This window comes from Macaca mulatta, chromosome 19 (genome assembly GCF_049350105.2).
Source record: "Macaca mulatta isolate MMU2019108-1 chromosome 19, T2T-MMU8v2.0, whole genome shotgun sequence".
In the NCBI taxonomy this organism is placed as follows: domain Eukaryota; kingdom Metazoa; phylum Chordata; class Mammalia; order Primates; family Cercopithecidae; genus Macaca; species Macaca mulatta.
Genome location: NC_133424.1, coordinates 12,301,342 through 12,316,772, shown reverse-complemented (window position 1 = coordinate 12,316,772; position 15,431 = coordinate 12,301,342).

The following is a 15,431-nucleotide window of genomic DNA, read 5'->3' as shown; positions in this document are numbered from 1 at the left end:
CCAGTGCCACTGGCGTGTTATATTCTCCTGGTTAGAGTGGCTGGGCTCCCCTGAGCCGCTGTTCCTTGCCTCCATCTCTTACCCCATCCATAACCAAGTTGCCTTATCCATGGATGTGATTTTAAAATCCAAGCAGAGGCCAGCCTCGGGGTTTCACATCTGTAATCCCAGCACTTTGGGAGGCCAAAGCAGGTGGATTATTTGCGGTCAGGAGTTCGAGATCAGCCTGGCCAGCATAGTGAAACCCCATCTCTACTAAAAATACAAAAACTTAGTCAGGCTTGCTGGCATGTGCCTGTAATCCCAGCTACTCGGGAGGCTGAGGCAGGAGAATCACTTGCACCTGGGAGGTGGAGGTTGCAGTGAGTCAAGATTGCGCCACTGCACTCCAGCCTGGGCAACAAGAGTGAAACTCTGTCTAAAAAAAAAATTAAAAAAAAAAAAATTGACCAGTTGTGGTGGCAGGCGCCTATGGTCCTAGCTACTCGGGAGGCCGAGGCAGGAGGTTGAACCCAGGAGGTGGAGGTTGCAGTGAGCTGAGATTATGCCACTGCACTCCAGCCTGGGTGACAGAGCAAGAATCTGTTTCAAAAAATAAATAAATAAAAAATAAACAAACAAACAAATAAAGAAAGAAAGAAATAAAATGGGCCAGGCACAATGTCTCTCGCCTATAATACCAGCACTTTGCAAGGCCTAGGTGGGTGGATCACTTGAGGTTAGAAGTTCGAGACCAGCCTGGCCAACATGGTGAAACCCCATCTCTACTAAAAATACAAAACTTATCTAGGCGTGGTGACACATGTCTGTGATCCCAGCTACTTGGGAAGCTGAGGCAAGAGAATCGCTTGAGCCCCGGGGGTTTGGGGGTGAGGGACATGGCGAGGTGAGGACAGAGGTTGCAGTGAGCTGAGATTGTGCCACTGTACTCCAGCCTGGGCGATAGAGCAAGACTCTGTCTCAAAAAAATTAATTAATTAATCAATTAAAATTCAAGCAGAAAGAAGGGTACAACATAAAGCAAGTCTTTCTCCTCCCCATGGGCAACTAATATTAATCATTTTCTTTCTCTATATAGTCTACGCCTCCAAAATCATAACATTCCCTTTATTATTTTCTTTCTTTTTTTTTTTTTTTTTTTTTTTTTGAGATGGACTCTTATACTCTATCACCAGGCTGGAGCACAGTGGCATGATCTCGGCTCACTGCAACCTCCGACTCCTGGGTTCAAGCGATTCTCCTGCCTCAGCCTCCCGAGTAGCTGGGATTACAGGCACTCACCACCACACCCACGGAGTCTCGCTCTGTCGCCCAGGCTGGAGGGCAGTGTCATGATCTTGGCTCACTGCAAGCTCTGCCTCCTGGGTTCATGCCATTCTCCTGCCTCAGCCTCCCGAGTAGCTGGGACTACAGGCCCCTGCTACCACGCCTGGCTAATTTTTTGTATTTTTAGTAGAGATGGGGTTTCACCATGTTGGCCAGGATGTTCTCAATCTCCTGACCTTGTGACCCACCTGCTTTGGCCTCCCAAAGTGCTGGGATTACAGGCATGAGCCACTGCGCCCAGCCTATTATTTTATTTCTTTATGGAGATGGGGTCTTGCTATATTGTCCAGGCTGGAGTGCAGTGGTGCAATCATAGCTCCCTGCAGCCTCAAACTCCTGGGCTCAAGCAATCCTCCTGCCCTAGCCTCTCAAGTAGCTAGCACTACAGGCACACACCACCACTCCTAACTAAGTTTTAAAATTTTTTTTGTAGAGATGGGAGTCTTGTTCTATTGCCCAAACTATTCCTGGGCTCGAGCAATCCTCCTGCCTCAGCCTCCCAAAGTGTTGGGATTACAGGCATGAGCTATTGCTTCCAGACTGTTTTTCAGAGACAGAGTTTTGCTATGTTGCCCAGGCTGGTCTTGAGCTCCTGGGCTCAAGTGATCCTCCCACCTCATCCTTCCAAGTAGATGAGATTACAGGTGCATGCCACTGCAAACACGTTCCCATTTTTCACACTAAAAGCAACACAATATACACATAGTTCTGCATGCATTCCTGTTACTGGACTCCACTTTTGTTTTTTTTTTTTTCTTTTTCTTTTTCGAGATGGAGTCTCACTCTGTTACCCAGGCTGGAGTACAGGGGCGCAATCTCAGCTCACTGCAACCTCCACCTCCTGGGTTCAACTGATTAAGCAATTCTCCTGCCTCAGCCTCCCAAGTAGCTGGGATTACAGGCCCCCACCACCACACCTGGCTAATTTTGTATTTTTAGTAGAGATAGGGTTGCACCATGTTGGCCAGGCTGGTCTTGAACTCCTGACTTCAGGTGATTCACCTGCCTTGGCCTCCCAAAGTGCTGGGATTACAGCCTTGAGCCACCATGCCCAGTCCTGAATTCTTTCTTGCGTAAGATCCAAGAACGCTCTCTTGGGGTCTGGATCAAGACCCCTTTCCTGTAACACTTCCAACAATTTTGCAGTCCTCAATGCCATAACAAATGACCTTGTCCATGCATTACCTATGTGGCAGACATGTTTGCCGGATTCCCAGGAAAAAGGAACAAGATCGCCCTTCTTTTTGACAGCCACGAAGCTTCTGCCTTATGTCACTGGCTCCTTGCTAGTGCCCCCTGCAGGATTTTATTGGTTTGGGGGTTGTTTTGAGAGACAGAATCTTGCTCTGTCACTCAGACTAGAGTACAATGGCGGGATCATAGCTCACTGCAGCCTCAAATTTCCAGGGTCAAGTGATCCTCCTGCCTCAACCTCCCAAAGTGCTGGGATTGCAGGCGTGAGCCAAAGTGCTCAGCCTCGTTGAGGTCTTTTTTTTTTTTTTTTTTTTTTTGAGACAGAGTCTCGCTCTGTCCCCCAAGCTGGAGTGCAGTGGCGAGATCTTGGCTCACTGCAACCTCCGCCTCCTGGGTTCAAGCAATTCTCTGCCTCAGCCTCCCAAGTAGCTGGGATTACAGGAGCCCACCACCACGCCTGGCTAATTTTTGTATTTTTAGTAGAGATGGAATTTCACCATCTTGGCCAGGCTGGTCTTGAACTCCTGACCTCGTGATCCACCCACTTCGGCCTCCCAAAGTGCTGGGATTACAGGTGTGAGCCATGGCGCCCAGCTGTGGTCTTTTTACATCTTTCCTTCTAGGCCGGGCACAGTGGCTCACGCCTGTAATCCCAACACTTTGAGAGGGTGAGGCAGGTGGATCAACTGAGGTCAGGAGTTTAAGACCAGCCTGACCAATATGGTGAAACCCCAACTCTATTAAAAATACAAAAATTAGCTGGGCATGGTGGCGTGCGCTTGTAGTCCCAGCTACTTGGGAGGCTGAGACAGGAGAATTGCTTGAATCCAGGAGGTAGAGGTTGGCAGTGAGCTGATACCGTGCCACTGCACTCCAGACTGAGCAACAGAGCGAGACTCTGTCTCTAAATAAATAGATTAAATAATAATTATTTCCCTCTTATCAATAAGCCTGCAGTGGTGGTACCTGGACCAATGCTGTAAAAGTAATGTGTAAGAAAACTTTTAGAAGCAGAATTATCTCAGGACCAGGCACAGTGGGTCACACCTGTAATCCCAGCACTTTGGGAGGCCGAGGCAGGCAGATCACCTGAGGTCAGGAGTTGAAGACCAGCCTGGCCAACATGGTGAAACCCTGTCTCTACTAAAAATACAAAAAAATTAGCTGGGTGTGGTGGCACGTGCCTGTAATCCCAGCTACTCAGGAGGTTGAGGCAGGATAATCACTTGAACCCAGGAGGCGGAGGTTGCAGTGAGCCGAGATCACATCACTGCACTCCAGCCTGGGAAACAGAGTGAGACTCTGTTTCAGGAAAAAAAAAAAAAAAAAATTATCTCAGGGCCTGTTTCTTTCATAAACACTGAAAGTGGAGTGCTAGACCTGATGTGACAGCTGCAGGGGAACACAGTTCCCCTCTGAGGGAGAGTTAAGTAATACCCACCCCGAGGCAACCCAAGTCACCAGCACTAGGCAAGGCACAGGAACCCTTCCTTTGGCCCACCCTCAACTGCCACTTGCAACTGCTACATGGCAGGGACCCAATTGTTTGGCTCCAGCTGCTTGCCTAGTGGAGTGAAACGAACCTGGACAAAATGTAACAGGGCTGAGCGCTGTGGCTCACGCCTGTAATCCCAGCACTTTAGGAGGTGGGGGCAGGCAGATCACTTGAGGACAGGGGTTCAAGACCAGCCTGGCCAACATGGCAAAAACCCACCTCTACTAAAAAATACAAAAGAATTAGTCAGGCCTGGTGATGCACGCCTATAATCCCAGCTACTTGGGAGGTTGAGGCAGGAGAATCGTTCTAGTCTGGGAAGGGGATCCTGCAGTGAGCTGTGATCATGCCACTGCACTCCAGTTTGGGAGACTCTGTCTCAAAAAAAAAAAAAAAAAGTAACTGTTACTTCTGGGGAGAGGCACTTGGTGAAATTGTCACCTTTCATTTGTTATTTTACTTTTTTTTTTTTTTTGAGACGGAGTTTCGCCCTTGTTGTCCAGGCTGGAGTGCAGTGGCGCAATCTCGGCTCACAGCAACCTCTGCCTCCAGGATTCAAGCGATTCTCCTGCCTCAGCCTCCTGAGTAGCTGGGATTACAGGAGTGTGCCACCATGCCTGGCTAATTTTGTATTTTTTAGTAGAGACAGGGTTTCTCCATGTTGGTCAGGCTGATCTTGAACTCCCAACCTCAGGTGATCCACCTGCCTCGGCCTCCCAGAGTGCTGAGATTATAGGCATGAGTCACTGCACCTGGCTCATTTGTTACTTTATGTGTGCGTGTGTGTATCTTGGTATCATTTGCTACTTTATAGATGTCACTACTGTTGAATTTGTTACAAGGTGTATGTGTTACTGTTATAATTTTTTTGGTTTATTTTTGAAACAGTGTCTCACTCTGTTGCCCAGCCTGGAGTGCAATGGTGCAATCGTAGCTCACTGCAGTCTCCACCTCCTGGGCTCAAGCTATCCTCTTGCCTATGCCTCCTGAGTGGCTGGGACCACAGCTTCATTCCACCACTGTTGGCTAATTTTGTGTGTGTGTGTGTTTTGTAGAGACAGGATCTTGCTATGTTGCCTAGGCTGGTCTCAAACCCCTGATCTCAAGGGATCCTTCTTCCTTAGCCTCCCAAAATGCAGGATTACAGGTGTGAGCCATCGTGTCTGGCCCACTGTTATAATTAAGCAGTTATCCTTCCAGAATGCAATCCTGGGCAGGTGTGGTGGCTCACACCTGTAATCCCAACACTTTGGGAGGCTGAGGTGGGCAGATCACTTGAGATCAGGAGTTCGAGACCAGCCTGGTCAACATGGCAAAACACTGTCTCCACTAAAAATACAAAAATTAGCCAACATGGTGGTGGGCACCTATAATTCCAGCTACTCAGGAGGCTGAGACAGGAGAATGGCTTGAACCCAGAAGGTGGAGGTTGCAGTGGGCCAAGGTCGTACCACTGCACTCCAGCCTGGGCGACAGAGAAAGACTCCATCTAAAAAAGAAAAAAAAAAAAAAAGACAATTAGCCGGATGTGGTGGTGTATGCCTGTAGTCCCAGCTGTGCAGGATTGCTTGAGCCCCGGAGACGGAAGTTGCAGTGAGCTGTGATAGCACAACTGTACTTCAGCCTGACAGCCTGGGCAACAGAGTGAGACCCTGTCTCGAAAGAAAAGAAAAAGAAAAAAAGAGAAAAAAAATAAAAAATAAAATAAAATAAAATAAAATAATAAAATAATTAATTAAGATGGCTGAGTACTGACTGGTGTTGTCTCCTCAGCAAGACAGAGGCTGCCTGAGGGCCAGCGCCCACCCTGATTTATTCCTCCCGGCGTCCTTGGGTTCCCAGTTGCCTGGCACAGAGCTTTGGTCCTTGATGCTCGGTAGAAGTATCTGGCTAATGTAAAGGAGGGAGCCTGAGTTACAATCCCCCTTCCCCTGCCACTCAGTCTTTGTGTGACATTGGATGTGTCACTTCTTCTTTCTGTGCTCTGGGCCGTGGGAACGGGGTCTTTGGGCTCTGATGGTGACCTCTGATTCAGACTCCTGCCTGCCTGGTGCCTCTGAGTCAGTGAGAAGAGACAGGGTGGCTGTGACCTCCCTAGACTGTTGTGGTTAAGATTGAGGGACTGCTACTTCCTAGAAATGACTTTGACCACAGTGGTTAATCCATCCGATCTAAGATAAATATTGTACCAAAAAAAAAAAAAAAAAAAAACCCACAAAAACCTGTCTGAGCTTCTGTAATATCCTCTGAGAAGCAAGGATGATTCTGGCCCCTGCCTCATGGGCCAGGATCAGACGTGTATTTTAGTAGATGTGAGCCACTGCGCCCAGCCAATTTTTCTATTTTTTGTAGACACAGGGTTTTATCACTTTGTCCACGTTGGTCTTAAACTCCTGGGCTCAAGCAATCTGCCCACCTTGGCTTCCCAAAGTGCTGGGATTACAGCCATGAACCACCGCACCCAGCCTAATTTATTTATTTTAAGAAATGGGGGCCAGGCATGGTGTATCATGCTTGTAATCCCAGCACTTTGGGAGGCCAAGGTGGGTGGATCACCTGAAGTCAGGAGTTCGAGACTAGCCTGGTCAACATGGTGAAACCCCTCCTCTACCAAAAAATATAAAACTTAGCCAGGCACTGTGGTGCGCACCTGTAACCCTAGATACTTGGGAGCCTACGGTGGGAGAACTGCTTGAACCTGGGAGGTGGAAGTTGCAGTAAGTCGAGATCGCATGACTGCACTCCAGTCTGGGCAATAGACTGAGATTCTGTCTCCAAAAAAAAAAAAAAAAAAAAGGCCGGGCACGGTGGCTCAAGCCTGTAATCTGTAATCCCAGCACTTTGGGAGGCCGAGACGGGCAGATCACGAGGTCAGGAGATCGAGACCATCCTGGCTAACACAGTGAAACCCCGTCTCTACTAAAAAAAAATACAAAAAACTAGCTGGGCGAGGTGGCAGGCGCCTGTAGTCCCAGCTACTCGGGAGGCTGTGGCGGAGGAATGGCATAAATCTGGGAGACGGAGCTTGCAGTGAGCTGAGATCGGGCCACTGCACTCCAGCCCGGGCCAGGTGCGGTGGCTCACATCTGTAATCCCAGTAGTTTGGGAGGCTAAGGTGGGCGGATCACGAGGTCGGGAGATAGAGACCATCCTGGCTAACACAGTGAAATCCTGTCTCTACTAAAAATACAAAAAAAAACAAAAATTAGCTGGATGTGGTGGCGGGTGCCTGTAGTCCCAGCTACTCGGGAGGCTGAGGCAGGAGAATGGCGTGAACCTGGGAGGCGGAGCTTGCAGTGAGCTGAGATTGCACCACTGCACTCCAGCCTGGGCGACAGGGCAAGACTCCATCTCAAAAAAAAAAAAAAAAGATATGGAGTCTCCCTAGGTTGCCCAAACTGGTCTTGAACTCCTGGCCTCAAGTGATCCTCTCACTTCGGTCTCCCAAAATGCTGGGATTACAGGCATAGCCACCACACCAGGTTCAGCCATTTTTGGAAAGATGCCTTTTAACCTGCAAGAAACAAGACAGGAGAGCCCCTCAGGCAAGCGGCAGGGTTTCATCTCTTCTCAAACCTCCTGAGCAACCAACCACTCCTGATTTCAGCTGTCACAGATACTATCATCTTGCCACTCTACTTGTCAAACTAGAGGCTGGGATTCTCATACAGCCAGTAGGCAGTCTGTCACTTGACACCCAGGCCATGTGCACTTCCTAAACAGTATCCCAGGCCAAGAATCATGAATAAGAAGGTGAGATACCTGCCTTACCAAACAGCAAAACATACTGTCATCAAAACAGTAAGACACTGGCTCAGGGTCAGATGTGGTGGCTCACGCCTATAATCCCAGGACTTTGGGAGGCTGAGGCGGGTGGATCACCTGGGGTCAGGAGTTCGAGATCAGCCTGGCAAACGTAGCGAAACCCCGTCTCTACTAAAAATACAGAAATTAGCCAGGTATAGTGGTGGGCGCCCGTAATCCCAGCTACTCGGGAGGCTGCTGAGGCACGAGAATCATCACCGGAACCCTGGAGGCAGAGGCTGTAGTGAGCTGAGATTGCACCACTGCACTCCAGCTTGGGTGACAGAGCAAGACACTGTCTCAAAAAAAAAAAAAAGACATTGACATTGACTCAGGGTAAGGTGTGGTGGCTCATACCTGTAATCCCAGCACTTTGGAAGGCTGAGATGTGAGGATCACTTGAGGCCAGGAATTCAAGACCAGCCTGGGCAACACGGCAAGGCCCCATCTCTTAAAAAAATACTTAGATTAACCAGGCGTGGAGGTGTATGCCTGTAGTTCCAGCTATTCAGGAGGCTGAGGTGGGAAGATCCCTCAAGCCCAGGAGGTGGAGGCTACAGTGAGCAATGATCGCACCACGGCATTCCAGCCTGAGCCTGGATGACGGAGTGAGATCCTGTCTCTAAAATAAAAAAGCAACAAACAAACAAACAAACAAGCAAACAAAAAAGACACTGGCTCAGGAAAATATGAAGAGAGAAAGTAGAAACAAATACAAAAACAATACAGCATTGACTCAGGAAAATACCGAGAGGGAATCCAAGAACAAATTCAGGATGATTTATTTATTTATTTATTTAATTAATTTTATTATTATTATTATTTTTTTTGAGACAGAGTCTCGCTTAGTAGCCCAGGCTGGAGTGCAATGGCGCGATCTCAGCTCACTGCAAGCTCCGCCTCCCGGGTTCACGCCATTCTCCTGCCTCAGCCTCCCGAGTAGCTGGGACTACAGGCGCCCGCCGCCTCACCCGGCTAATTTTTTGCATTTTTAGTAGAGACGGGGTTTCACTGTGTTAGCCAGGATGGTCTTGATCTCCTGACCTCGTGATCTGCCCGCCTCGGCCTCCCAAAGTGCTGGGATTACAGGCGTGAGCCACCGCGCCCGGCCAAGATTTATATAAGAACATAATACAGGTTCAAGGTGGCATGGCAACTTCATGGGAAAGGAGGTGTTATTTGCCTTGTCAGTTTGCACTGGAATGAGACAAAACCTGAACCCTACCTTAGACCATACACAAAAATAAAGTCTGAAGGAATCAACTATTTCAGGGAGGTAGGATGTGGTGGCTCACGCCTATAATCCCAGCACTTTGGGAGGCCAAGGTGGGCGGACTGCTTGAGCCTAGGAGTTCAAGACCAGCCTGAGCAACACAGTAAACCCCATTTCTACCCCCTCCCCCCCCAAAAAAAAATTAGCCAGGCACGGTGTGGCTCACATCTATAATCCCAGCACTTTGGGAGGCCGAGGCAGGTGGATCACCTGAGGTCCGGAGTTCGAGACCAGCCTGACCAACATGGAGAAACCCCATCTCTACTAAAAATACAAAATTAGCCAGGTGTGGTGGTGCATGCCTGTAATCCCATCTACTCCAGAGGCTGAGGCAGGAGAATGGCTTGAACCCGGGAGGCAGGGTTGCTGTGAGCCGAGATAGCACCATTGCACTCCAGCCTGGGCAACAAGAGGGAAATTCTGTCTCAAAAAAAAAAAAAAAAAAAAAAAGTTCGGCCGGGCGCGGTGGCTCAAGCCTGTAATCCCAGCACTTTGGGAGGCCGAGGCGGGCGGATCACAAGGTCAGGAGATCGAGACCACAGTGAAACCCCGTCTCTACTAAAAATACAAAAAAAAAAAATTAGCCGGGCGCGGTGGCGGGCGCCTGTAGTCCCAGCTACTCAGGAGGCTGAGGCAGGAGAATGGCCGGAACCCGGGAGGCGGAGCTTGCAGTGAGCCGAGATCGCGCCACTGCACTCCAGCCTGGGCAACAGCGTGAGACTCCGTCTCAAAAAAAAAAAAAAAAAAAAAAAAATTAAACAGGCACGGAGGTGCTTATCTGTAGTTCCAGATACTCAGGGGGTTGAGAGGGTGGGGTTGAAAGGGTGGGGCAGGGGCTGGGGATCACTTGAACCTGGGAGGTCAAGGCTGCAGTGAGTCATGATCATGCCCCTGTACACTCTACACAGAACGAGACCCTGTCTCAAAATCAATCAAGCAAGCAAGCGATCACAGGGAAAGATGAAAATGAACATTCATACAAAGACCTGTGGAGGGAAGGCAAGATTTCTCCCTTACCCTCTTACATCTCTGGCTGGGCCTAAGAATTAAAATAACGTTTGATCAATTAATAGGAGAAAAGCACAGAAACGTATTTAACATAAGTTCTAGGGTACACGGGAGTCCTGAAAAGGAATTGAAGACCCAAAGAGGCAGTTAGAGTCAAACACTTATTTACTGTATTGGACAAACAGTAGAAAATTATGGATGGGCGCGGTGGCTCATGCCTGTAATCCCAATACTTTGAGAGGCCAAGGCGGGCAGATCACCTGAGGTTGGGAGCTTAAGACCAGCCTGATCAACATGGAGAAACCCTGTCTCTACTAAAAATATAAAAATTAGCTGGGTGTGGTGGCACATACCTGTAATTCCAGCTACTCGGGAGGCTAAGGCAGGAGAATCACTTGAACCTGGGAGGCAAAGATTGCAGTGAGCTGAGATCGCACCACTGGACTCCAGCCTGGGCAACAGAGTCAGACTCCATCTCAAAAAAAAAAAGAGTAGTAAATTATAGATGGGTGTGGTGGCTTACACTAGTAATTCCAACATTTTGGGAGGCCAAGGTGGGAGGATTGCTTGGGCCCAGGAGTTCAAGAACAGCCTGAACAACACAGGGAGACCCCATCTCTAAAACAACAAAAAATAAAATTAGCTGGATGGCATGCATTTGTAGTCCCAGGTACTCAGGAGGCTGATGTGGGAGGCTCGCTTGAGCCCAGGAGTTTGAGGCTGTAGTCAGCTATGATTGTGCCACTGTACTCCAGCCTGGGCAGCAGAGTAAGACCCCATCTCTAAATAAATACATAAATAAATTTTAAAATTATAAATAAATATTATAAAGTTTTAAAAGGGTAGTAAATTATGAAAATGTGACAAGCCAAAGGGGTTTGGGCTAGGGCAGTTACTGGTGGAAAAATGACTAGAAAAATAAGGGTTTGTTTAACAAGGTTTGTTTGTACATTTTTTCCTCAGTTTTGACTCCCTGTCTTCTGGTGATAAGAATTTTACGCTCTAGGGCTGCGTGCGGTGGCTCAGGCCTGTAATCCCAGCACTTTGGGAGGCAGAGGCAGGTGGATCACTTGAGCTCAGGAGTTGGAGACCAGCCTGGGCAACTTAGTGAAACCCTGTGTCTACCAAAACTACAAAAAATTAGCTTGGCATGGTGGTGCATGCCTGTGATCCCAGCTATTTTGGGGATAAGGTGAGAGGATTGCTTGAGACTAGGAGGTGGAGGCCGGGCGCGGTGGCTTACGCCTATAATCCCAGCACTTTGGGAGGCTGAGGTGGGCGGATCACGAGGTCAGGAGATTGAGACCATCCTGGCTAAGACAGTGAAACCCCATCTCTACTAAAAAAAAAAAAAATACAAAAATTTAACCGGGCCGGGCGCAGTGGCTCACGCCTGTAATCCCAGCACTCTGGGAGGCCGAGGCGGGCAGATCACGAGGTCAGGAGATCAAGACCATCCTGGCTAACATGGTGAAACCCTGTCTCTACTAAAAAATACAAAAAATTAGCCAGGCGCGGTGGCGGGCGCCTGTAGTCCCAGCTAACCGGGAGGCTGAGGCAGGAGAATGGCGTGAACCCGGGAGGCGGAGCTTGCAGTGAGCCAAGATAGCGCCACTGCACTCCAGCCTGGGCGACAAAGTGAGACTCCGTCTCAAAAAAAAAAAAAAATTTAACCGGGCGTGGTGGCGGGCGCCTGTGGTCTCAGCTACTCGGGAGGCTGAGGCAGGAGAATGGTGTGAGCCCGGGAGGCAGAGCTTGCAGTGAGCCAAGATCAGGCCACTGCACTCCAGCCTGGACTACGACTCTGTCTCAAAAAACAAACAAACAAAAACAAAACAACAACAAAAGACTTGGAGGTAGAGGCTGCAGTGAGCCGAGATCACACCACTTCACTCCAGCCTGCAACAGGATGAGACCCTGTCTTAAAAAATAAAAAAAAAAAGAATTTTACTTTCGGATGCGGAGGGCATCTTCCATATGGGGGGGCGGTTTATCTCCTTTGCCAGAGAAAGGAGGGAAGCCAGAGTGCTTTTCCTGTACCTGCTGTTTTTCAAGTACCCTTAGCTCAAAACAATCCATATACCAAAGTGGCATATTTTGGAGTGGCGTCATCTGCCACGCTCAGAATGAAAGCGATGGTTCATGGCAGCTCTAATAATTGCTCAACACAAGCAACAATGCAAAAACAGGTCACTGACAGGTGAAAAGATAAAGGGTGGGACATTCATATAACAGAAAACAACTGAATAATAAAAAGAAACAAGGCCAGGCACCATGGCTCATGCCTATAATCCAAGCACTTTGAGAGGCAAAGGCAGGTGGACTGCTTGAGCCCAGGAGTTCGAGACCAGCCTGGACAACATGGCAAAACCTTGTCTTTAAAAAAATCCAAAAATTGGCTGGGCGTGGTGGTGCACAGGTGTAATCACAGCTACTCGGGAAGCTGAGGTGGGAGGATTGCTGGAGCCTGGGAAGTTGAGGCTACAGTGAACTGTGATGGTGCCACTGTACTCCAGTCTGGGTGACAGAGGGAGACCCCATGTTTTTGTTTTTGTTTTGTTTTGTTTTGTTTTTGAGACGGAGTCTGGCTCTGTCGCCCAGGCTGGAGTGCAGTGGCTGGATCTCAGCTCACTGCAAGCTCCGCCTCCCGGGTTTGCGCCATTCTCCTGCCTCAGCCTCCCGAGTAGCTGGGACTACAGGCGCCCGCCACCTCGCCCGGCTATTTTTTTGTATTTTTTAGTAGAGACGGGGTTTCACTGTGTTAGCCAGGATGGTCTCGATCTCCTGACCTCGTGATCCGCCCGTCTCGGCCTCCCAAAGTGCTGGGATTACAGGCTTGAGCCACCGCGCCCGGCCGCGGGAGACCCCATCTTAAAAGAAAACAAAAAAGAAACAAACCGCTGACACATCCAACAACACGAGTGACTTTCTTTTTTTCCTTTTTTTTTTTTGAGACAGAGTCTGGCTCTGTCGCCCAGGCTGGAGTGCAGTAGCGTGATCCCGGCTCACTGCAACCTCTGTCTCCTGGGTTCAAGTGATTCTCCTGCCTCAGCCTCCCAAGTAGCTGGGATTACAGGCACACACCAACAGGCCCGGCTAATTTTTGTATTTTTAGTAGAGATGGGGTTTTACCATGTTGGCCAGGCCGGTCTTGAACTTCTGACCTCAAGCAATCCACCCGCCTTGGCCTCCCAAAGTGCTGGGAAAATGAGTGAGTTTCAAACATCATATGCTGGGGAAAGAAGCCCAACTCAAAAGGCTACACATTGTCTGAGTCAGCTTATACGACTTTCTGAAAAAGACAAAGTTATAGGAACCACAAACAAATCAGTTAGGGCCAGGGGCTGGAGTAGGGGCCAGAGCACAAAAGGGCAAGAGAAAATTTCTTTTTTTTTTTTTTTTCTAAGACTGAGTCTTGATCTGTCGCCTAGGCTGGAGTGCAGTGCCACAGTCTTTTTTTTTTTTTTTTTTTTTTGAGACGGAGTCTCGCTCTGTCGCCCAGGCTGGAGTGCAGTGGCGCGATCTCGGCTCACTGCAAGCTCCGCCTCCCGGGTTCACGCCATTCTCCTGCCTCAGCCTCCCGAGTAGCTGGGACTACAGGCGCCCACAACCGCGCCCAGCTAATTTTTTGTATTTTTAGTAGAGACGGGGTTTCACCGTGGTCTCGATCTCCTGACCTTGTGATCCGCCCGCCTCGGCCTCCCAAAGTGCTGGGATTACAGGCGTGAGCCACCGCGCCCGGCCAGTGCCACAGTCTTGGCTCACTGCAACCTCCGTCTCTCGGGTTCAAGCAATTCTCCAGCCTCAGCCTCCCGAGTAGCTGGGACTACAGGCATGTACCACTACGTCTGGCTAATTTTTGTACTTGTAGTAGAGCCTACAAGGGGTTTCACCGTGTTGCCCAGGCTGGTCTCAAACTGCTGTCTTTACGTGATTCGCACACCTCGGCCTCCCAAAGTGCTGGGATTACAGGCATGAGCCATCATGTTCGGCCACTGGTAAGAGGAAGTTTCTTAGGGTGATGGAAATAATTGTCTTGATTATGGACATGTTTTAATGATATACCTGTATGTCAAAACATGCAATTTCGGCCAGGCATGGTTTAAATATGAGCAGTTTGTGTTCAGCCAATTACATCCCAACAAAGCTGGGAAGGAGGGCAGTAAGAGAGGGAAGGGACGAAAGGACAGAAAAAGAGAAAACTAATGTGGCAATCATTAACAAAATGAAAGATATATACATCCTGTGACTCAAATGTCTTTTTTTTTTTTCAAGACAGAGTTTTGCTCTTGTTGCCCAGGCTGGAGTGCAGTGGCATGAACTTGGCTCACTGCAACCTCTGCCTCCCAGGTTCAAGTGATTATCCTGCCTCAGTCTCCTGAGTAGCTGGGATTACAGGTGCCTGCCATCATGCCCAGCTAATTTTTGTATTTTTAGTAGAGACAAGGTTTCACCATGTTGGTCAGGCTAGTCTTGAACTCCTGACCTCAGGTTATCCACCCGTCTTGGCCTCCCAAAGTGCTGGGATGGGCCGGGTACAGTGGTTCATGCCTGTAATCCCAGAACTTTGGGAGGCCAAGGCGGGCAAATCATAAGGTCAGGAGTTCAAGACCAGCCTGGCCAACATGGTGAAACCCCATCTGTACTAAAAATACAAAAATTAGCTGGGCATGTTGGCACACACCTGTAATCCTAGGTACTCAGGAGACCGAGGCAGGAGAATTGCTTGGATCTGGAGGTGGAGACTGCAGTGAGCCAAGATCATGCCACTGCACTCCAGTCTGGGCCATAGAGCGAGACTCCGTCTCAAAAAAAAAAAAAAGCAAAAACAAAAAAGTGCTGGGATTACAGGTGTGAGCCACCGTGCCCGGCCATCATTTTATATTTTATTTTATTTTATATTTTATTTTATTTTAATTATTTTTAGAGACAGGATTTCACTATGTTGCCCATGCTAGCCTCAAACTCCTGGGCTCAAGCAGTTCTCCCGCCTCGGCCTCCCAAAGTGCTGGGATTACCGGGGTGAGACACTGTACTCACAAATGCCGTTTTTTTGAAAACTATGCTTCACTAAAGATCCAGTCTTAGGGATATTGATTCAGGGAACTTTACTGCATCATCACAGTGGCAAAACTCAGGAAGGTCCAGGAATTGTCCATCAGTAGGATAACGGTTGATTATACTATGGCAGAGTTGCACTATGAATTCTGTAGCTACTAAAAACAAGAGCTAGGTATACGTGTATAGATGGTTAAGTGAAAATAGCAAGTTGCACGGTAACTGTATAGTATGATTCTACCCCGTGTGTATTCTAGTTTGCACCAGCACTGA